Genomic DNA, 8,937 nt, shown 5'->3' with positions numbered 1-8,937 from the left:
TCTGGAGAGTATGTTGTGGTGCCATGACCTTTCACATTTCATTGTAGTCTAGAGTATGTTGTTGGCCGTGTTTGAATGCATACTAGTGTTAAAATCTGCAGTGTGAAAGCTTGGCCACGTCTCCTTTGGGAAAGTGTCTCTGCTTGCTTATCTGTCTGTCTTGATGTTGGTATAATGATTAGTGAACTCTTGACCTCTGACCTCTAGGTGTCTGGAATATTTGCTGCGAAACGACGCTAACCCAGGGATCAGGGACAATCAGGGCTACAACGCAGTCCATTACGCGTCTGCGTAACAGGAAGTGGCGTTTCCTACCGAAAATGCATAAGTTTCCAAAGATCATGATTAAGGTAGGGTGCTCTGTGTTTTGAGATTACCTCTGTAAGGCAGGGCTGAAATTTACCCTACAGATTCACTACACCTCTATTGTCTCTCAGCATTAGAACAATACTGTTGTCATTGTCTTTAGGAGGTTGAGTGAGGACGCTGTAATGCAATCCTAATACACATGGGAGAGAGTCAATGGCTATGTCCCAAATGGCACCCTATTCCCTATATAGTGCACTACTTTTTACCAGCGCTCTATGGGCCCTTTTCAAAAGTAGTGCCTTACGTAGCGAATAGGGTGCCTTTTGGGATGCACACTCTGTATTTTACACAGGCTCAGTTGTCCTGATGTGTTTTGTCAACAGCTGTTCAAGACAAAAGGGGAACCGAAGAGCCACCCTAAACAGGATGCACTGCCTACCAAACGTCTCAGAGAGACTCATATTTCACAGGGTAAGTGATAAGCATCGATAATGTCATATTGATGTATCACCCTATGACAAGCTTGTTAAAACAGTGACAACAGATACAGGCAGACCGACGGACAGACAGGCAGACGGACAGGCAGGCAGACAGACAGACAGACAGACAGACAGACAGACAGGCAGACGGACAGGCAGGCAGACGGACAGGCAGGCAGACAGACAGACAGACAGGCAGACAGGCAGACAGACGGACAGGCAGACGGACGGGCAGGCAGGCAGACAGACAGACAGGCAGGCAGGCAGGCAGACGGACAGGCAGGCAGACGGACAGGCAGACAGGCAGGCAGGCAGGCAGACGGACAGGCAGGCAGACGGAAAGACACAAACACACACATTCATTTTCTGATTATGAAATGTTCTTATGACAGATGCTGAGTGTGAGGTTCCAGAGGTTCCATCCACTTCCCCTCCCAAGGAGGACCTGACAACCACACCGGCCCCTGCTCCCCAGGAGTCCCAGTCCCGTAAACGCCCACTCATAGTCAGGGTGTTACACGCTCTCTCCAGAGCCATCTCCAAACCATTCAGAGGAGCTTCTGGGAAGAAGAATTAGCCAAATGCCTGATTTTATTAATATTATATTTTAATCAGAGCCTTTATTTAATAAAACATTACTGCATTGATTTCTGTCTATAGTAGTCTTCATGTATGTGCAAGATAACGGTAAAGTACTTCAAATCACATAGTCAAAAGTATTCATAGTGAAGTACCGTTTATGATTATTGATTGTGGAAATACACATAATACAGAAAAGTTGTTGTCACATACAAAGACAGACATAAAGGAGAACTCCGTAGACCAGTCACATTCTCAAGCCATAACTAAATCCATGAATGGATCTCCTATAAGATGACAGGAGAACATTTGTAACACTTTCTATGAATCCAGGCTCTGTCGCAGCCGGCCGCGACCGGGAGACTCATGGGCGACGCACAATTGGCCCAGCGTCGTCCAGGGTAGGGGAGGGAATGGCCGGCAGGGATGTAGCTCAGTTGATAGAGCATGGCGTTTGCAAGCAAAACCTCAAGACTTCCTTAGTATTTGATTTTGTGCACCAGCTGTTGTTTACAAATATACACAGACCGCCACCCCTTGTCTTACCGGAGTCAGCCGCTCTTTCCTGCCGATGTAGCGTATATCCCGTCAGCTGTATGTTGTCCATGTCGTCGTTCAGCCACGACTTGGTGAAACATAAGATATTACAGTTTTTAATGTCCCGTTGGTAGGATAACCGTAATCGTAGGTCTTCTAATTTATTTTCAAATGATTGAACATTGGCTAATAGGATTGATTGAAGAGGCAGTTTACTTGCTCGCCGTCGGATTCTTACAAGGCACCCTGACCTACGTCCACGATATCTCCGTCTCTTTCTCCTGCGAATGACGGGGATTTGGTCCTTGTCGGGTGTCTGTAGGATATCCTTCGCGTCCGACTCGTTGAAGAAAAAATCTTCGTCCAATATGAGGTGAGTAATCGCTATCCTGATATCCAGAAGCTCTTTCTGGTTATAAGAGACGATGACAGAAACATTATGTACAGAATAAATTACAAATAACGCGAAAAAACACACATTATAGTACAATTCAATCAATCAATCAATTTTATTTTATATAGCCCTTCTTACATCAGCTAATATCTCGAAGTGCTGTACAGAAACCCAGCCTAAAACCCCAAACAGCTAGTAATGCAGGTGTAGAAGCACGGTGGCTAGGAAAAACTCCCTAGAAAGGCAAAACCTAGGAAGAAACCTAGAGAGGAACCAGGCTATGAGGGGTGGCCAGTCCTCTTCTGGCTGTGCCGGGTGGAGATTATAACAGAACCATGCCAAGATGTTCAAAAATGTTCATAAGTGACAAGCATGGTCAAATAATAATCAGGAATAAATCTCAGTTGGCTTTTCATAGCCGATCATTAGAGTTTAAAACAGCAGGTCTGGGACAGGTAGGGGTTCCATAACCGCAGGCAGAACAGTTTAAACTGGAATAGCAGCAAGGCCAGGCGGACTGGGGACAGCAAGGAGTCACCACGGCCGGTAGTCCCGACGTATGGTCCTAGGGCTCAGGTCTCTCAGTTGGCTTTTCATAGCCGATCATTTAGAGTTGAAAACAGCAGGTCTGGGACAGGTAGGGGTTTCGTAGCCGCAGGCAGAACAGTTGAAACTGGAATAGCAGCAAGGCCAGGCGGACTGGGGACAGCAAGGTGTCATCATGCCCGGTAGTCCTGACGTATGGTCCTAGGGCTCAGGTTCTCAGAGAGAAAGAGAGAACGAGAGAATTAGAGAGAGCATACTTAAATTCACACAGGACACTGGATAAGACAGGAGAAGTACTCCAGGTATAACCAACTAACCCCAGCCCCCCGACACATAAACTACTGCAGCATAAATACTGGAGGCTGAGACAGGAGCGGTCCGGAGACACTGTGGCCCCATCCGAAGAAACCCCCGGACAGGGCCAAACAGGAAGGATATAACCCCACCCACTCCGCCAAAGCACAGCCCCCGCACCACTAGAGGGATATCCCCAACCACCAACTTACAATCCTGAGACAAGGCCGAGTATAGCCCACAGAGGTCTCCACCACAGCACAAACCAAGGGGGGGGCGCCAACCCAGACAGGAAGATCACGTCAGTAACTCAACCCACTCAAGTGACGCACCCCTCCCAGGGACGGCATGAAAGAGCACCAGCAAGCCAGTGACTCAGCCCCTGCAACAGGGTTAGAGGCAGAGAACCCCAGTGGAGAGGGGAACCGGCCTGGCAGAGACAGCAAGGGCTGTTCGTTGCTCCAGCCTTTCCGTTCACCTTCACACTCCTGGGCCAGACTACACTCAATCATATGACCTACTGAAGAGATAAGTCTTCAGTAAAGACTTAAAGGTTGAGACCGAGTCTGCGTCTCTCACATGGGTAGGCAGACTGTTCCATAAAAATGGAGATCTATAGGAGAAAGCCCTGCCTCCCGCTGTTTGCTTAGAAATTCTAGGGACAATTAGGAGGCCTGCGTCTTGTGACCGTAGCGTACGTATTGGTATGTACGGCAGGACCAACTCGGAAAGATAGGTAGGAGCAAGCCCATGTAACGCTTTATAGGTTAACAGTAAAACCTTGAAATCAGCCCTTGCCTTAACAGGAAGCCAGTGTAGGGAAGCTAGCACTGGAGTAATATGATCAAATTTCTTGGTTCTAGTCAGGATTCTAGCAGCCGTATTTAGCACTAACTGAAGTTTATTTAGTGCTTTATCCGGGTAGCCGGAAAATAGAGCATTGCAGTAGTCTAACCTAGAAGTAACAAATGCATGGATTAATTTTTCTGCATCATTTTTGGACAGAAAATTTCTGATTTTTGCAATGTTACGTAGATGGAAAAAAGCTGTCCTTGAAACAGTCTTGATATGTTCGTCAAAAGAGAGATCAGGGTCAAGAGTAACGCCTAGGTCCTTCACAGTTTTATTTGAGACGACTTTACAACCATCAAGATGAATTGTCAGATTTAACAGAAGATCTCTTTGTTTCTTGGGACCTAGAACAAGCATCTCTGTTTTGTCCGAGTTTAAAAGTAAAAAGTTTTCAGCCATCCACTTCCTTATGTCTGAAACACAGGCTTCTAGCGAGGGCAATTTTGGGGCTTCACCATGCTTCATTGAAATGTACAGCTGTGTGTCATCCGCATAGCAGTGAAAGTTAACATTATGTTTTCGAATAACATCCCCAAGAGGTAAAATATATAGTGAAAACAATAGTGGTCCTAAAACGGAACCTTGAGGAACACCGAAATGTACAGTTGATTTGTCGGAGGACAGACCATTCACAGAGACAAACTGATATCTTTCCGACAGGTAGGATCTAAACCAGGCCAGAACTTGTCCGTGTAGACCAATTTGGGTTTCCAGTCTCTCCAAAAGAATGTGGTGATCGATGGTGTCAAAGGCAGCACTAAGGTCTAGTAGCACGAGGACAGATGCAGAGCCTCGGTCTGACGCCATTAAAAGGTCATTTACCACCTTCACAAGTGCAGTCTCAGTGCTATGATGGGGTCTAAAACCAGACTGAAGCATTTCGTATACATTGTTTGTCTTCAGAAAGGCAGTGAGTTGCTGCGCAACAGCTTTTTCTAAAATTTTTGAGAGGAATGGAAGATTCGATATAGGCCGATAGTTTTTTATATTTTCCGGGTCAAGGTTTGGCTTTTTCAAGAGAGGCTTTATCACTGCCACTTTTAGTGAGTTTGGTACACATCCGGTGGATAGAGAGCTGTTTATTATGTTCAACATAGGAGGGCCAAGCACAGGAAGCAGCTCCTTCAGCAGTTTAGTAGGAATAGGATCCAGTATGCAGCTTGAAGGTTTAGAGGCCATGATTATTTTCATCATTGTGTCAAGAGATATAGTACTAAAACACTTAAGTGTCTCTCCCGATCCCAGGCCCTCGCAGAGCTGTGCAGATCCAGGACAGCTAAGCCCTGGAGGAATACGCAGATTCAAAGAGGAGTCCGTAATTTGCTTTCTAATGGTCATGATCTTTTCCTCAAAGAAGTTCATGAATTTATCACTGCTGAAGTGAAAACCATCCTCTCTTGAGGAATGCTGCTTTTTAGTTAGCTTTGCAACAGTATCAAAAAGAAATTTTGGATTGTTCTTATTTTCCTCGATTAATTTGGAAAAGTAGGATGATCGAGCAGCAGTGAGGGCTCTTCGGTACTGCACGGTACTGTCTTTCCAAGCTAGTCGGAAGACTTCCAGTTTGGTGTGGCGCCATTTCCGTTCCAATTTCCTGGAAGCTTGCTTCAAAGCTCGGGTATTTTCTGTATACCAGGGAGCTAGTTTCTTATGACAAATGTTTTTCGTTTTTAGGGGTGCAACTGCATCTAGGGTATTGCGCAAGGTTAAATTGAGTTCCTCAGTTAAGTGGTTAACTGATTTTTGTCCTCTGACGTCCTTGGGTAGGCAGAAGGAGTCTGGAAGGGCATCAATGAATTTTTGTGTTGTTTGAGAATTTATAGCACGACTTTTGATGCTCCTTGGTTGGGGTCTGAGCAGATTATTTGTTGCGATTGCAAACGTAATAAAATGGTGGTCCGATAGTCCAGGATTTTGTGGAAAAACATTAAGATCTACAACATTTATTCCATGGGACAAAACTAGGTCCAGAGTATGACTGTGGCAGTGAGTAGGTCCAGAGACATGTTGGACAAAACCCACTGAGTCGATAATGGCTCCGAAAGACTTTTGGAGTGGGTCTGTGGACTTCTCCATGTGAATATTAAAATCACCAAAAATTAGAATATGATCTGCTATGACTACAAGGTCTGATAGGAATTCAGGAAACTCAGAGAGGAACGCTGTATATGGCCCAGGAGGCCTGTAAACAGTAGCTATAAAAAGTGATTGAGTAGGCTGCATAGATTTCATGACTAGAAGCTCAAAAGATGAAAACGCCATTTTTTTTTTTGTAAATTGAAATTTGCTATCGTAAATGTTAGCAACACCTCCGCCTTTGCGGGATGCACGGGGAATATGGTCACTAGTGTAACCAGGAGGTGAGGCCTCATTTAACACAGCAAATTCATCAGGCTTAAGCCATGTTTCAGTCAGGCCAATCACATCAAGATTATGATCAGTGATTAGTTCATTGACTATGACTGCCTTTGAAGTGAGGGATCTAACATTAAGTAACCCTATTTTGAGATGTGAGGTATCACAATCTCTTTCAATAATGGCAGGAATGGAGGAGGTCTTTATCCTAATAAGATTGCTAGGGTGAACACCACCATGTTTAGTTTTGCCCAACCTAGGTCGAGGCACAGACACAGTCTCAATGGGTATGGCTGAGCTGACTACACTGACTGTGCTATTGGCAGACTCCACTAAGCTGGCAGGTTGGCTAACAGCCTGCTGCCTGGCCTGCACCCTATTTCACTGTGGGGCTAGAGGAGTTAGAGCCCTATCTATGTTGGTAGATAAGAGGAGAGCACCCCTCCAGCTAGGATGGAGTCCGTCACTCCTCAGCAGGTCAGGCTTGATCCTGTTTGTGGGTGAGTCCCAGAAAGAGGGCCAATTATCCACAAATGTTATCTTTTGGGAGGGGCAGAAAACAGTTTTCAACCAGCGATTAAGTGCTGAGACTCTGCTGTAGAGCTCGTCACTTCCCCTAACTGGGAGGGGGCCAGAGACAATTACTCGATGCCGACACATCTTTCTAGCTGATTTACACGCTGAAGCTATGTTGCATTTGGTGACCTCTGACTGTTTCATCCTAACATCGTTGGTGCCGACGTGGATAACAATATCTCTATACTCTCTACACTCGCCAGTTTTAGCTTTAGCCAGCACCATCTTTAGATTAGCCTTACCGTCGGTAGCCCTGCCCCCTGGTAAACAGTGTATGATCGCTGGATGATTCTTTTTAAGTCTAATACTGCGGGTAATGGAGTCGCCAATGACTAGGGTTTTCAATTTGTCAGAGCTAATGGTGGGAGCCTTCGGAGTCTCAGACCCCGTAACGGGAGGAGTAGAGACTAGAGAAGACTCAGACTCCGACTCGCTACATAATGGGGAAAACCGGTTGAAGGTTTCTGTCGGCTGAATGAGCGACACCGGTTGAGCATTCCAACAGTATTTCCCTCCAGAAGCCATGAGAAAGTTGTCCGGCTGCGGGGACTGTGCGGGGGGATTTATACTAACGTTACTGTCTGTACTTACTGGTGGCACAGACGCTGTTTCTTCCTTTCCTACACTGATATTACCCTTGCCTAACGATTGCGTCTGAAGCTGGGCTTGTAGCACAGCTATTCTCGCCGTAAGGCGAGAATTTTCCTGTATATTATGAGTACAGCGACTGCAATTAGAAGACATCATGTTAATGTTACTACTTAGCTTCGGCTGTTGAAGATGTTGATGAACCATGTCCAGATAAAGCGTCCGGAGTGAAAAAGTTGAATAAGGGAAAAAAGTTGCGATGGAAAAAAGGAAAATAACGTAAAGTTGGCAGCTAAAACGCACAGGAAAATGACTCTTCTGTCTCGGGATAAACGTCCGGGGTGAAAAAGTTTAACGAAAAAAGATGAGTGAGGACAAAACTAAAAAGTTGGTAAATTTGTTGAACACAGAGATTGATTAAACGTTTATTAAAAGTAAAACGTGAATAGTTTGGCAGGTAGCCAAGTAGCAACAAACAGCAGAGCAGCACGGAGACAATTGGTTAGAGGGCTGTAAAACGGCAGCCATCTTCTCCGGCGCCATCTCCCCAGATGCCTTTAAACAGCTTGGAAAATCACCCCCACAGCATGATGCTGCCACCCCCGTGCTTCACGGTTGGGAGGGTGATCTTCGACTTGCAAGCAACCCCCTTTTTCCTCCAAACATAACAATGGTCATTATGGCCAAACAGTTCTATTTTTGTTTCATCAGACCAGAGGACATTTCTCCAAAAAGTACGATCTTTGTCCCCATATGCAGTTGCAAACCGTAGTCTGGCTTTTCTATGGCGGTTTTGGAGCAGTGGCTTCTTCCTTGCTGATTGACCTTTCAGTACCTTTTGTACCTGTTTCCTCCAGCATCTTCACAAGGTCCTTTACTGTTGTTCTGGGATTTATTTGCATTTTTCGCACCAAAGTACGTTCATCTCTAGGAGACAGAACGCGTCTCCTTCCTGAGCGGTATGACGGCTGCGTGGTCCCATGGTGTTTATACTTACGTACTATTGTTTGTACAGATGAACGTGGTACCTTCAGATGTTTGGAAATTGCTCCCAAGGATGAACCATACTTGTGTACGTCTACACATTTTTTTTTTGAGGTCTTGGCTGATTTCTTTTGATTTTCCCATGATGTCAAGCAAAGTGGCACAGAGTTTGAAGGTAGGCCTGGAAATATATCCACAGGTACACCTCCAATTGACTCAAACAATGTCAATTAGCCTATCAGAAGCGTCTAAAGCCATTTTCTGGAATTTTCCAAGCTGTTTAAAGGCACAATCAACTTAGTGTATGTAAACTTCTGACCAACTGGAATTGTGATACAGTGAATTATAAGTGAAATAATCAGTCTGTAAACAATTGTTGGAAAAATTACTTGTGTCATGCACAAATTAGATGTCCTAACCGACTTGCCAAAACTATAGTTTGTT

This window comes from Coregonus lavaretus (assembly GCF_964263955.1).
Source record: "Coregonus lavaretus genome assembly, contig: HAP1_SCAFFOLD_489, whole genome shotgun sequence".
Lineage (NCBI taxonomy): Eukaryota > Metazoa > Chordata > Actinopteri > Salmoniformes > Salmonidae > Coregonus > Coregonus lavaretus.
Note: the sequence above shows the minus strand (reverse complement) of the source record.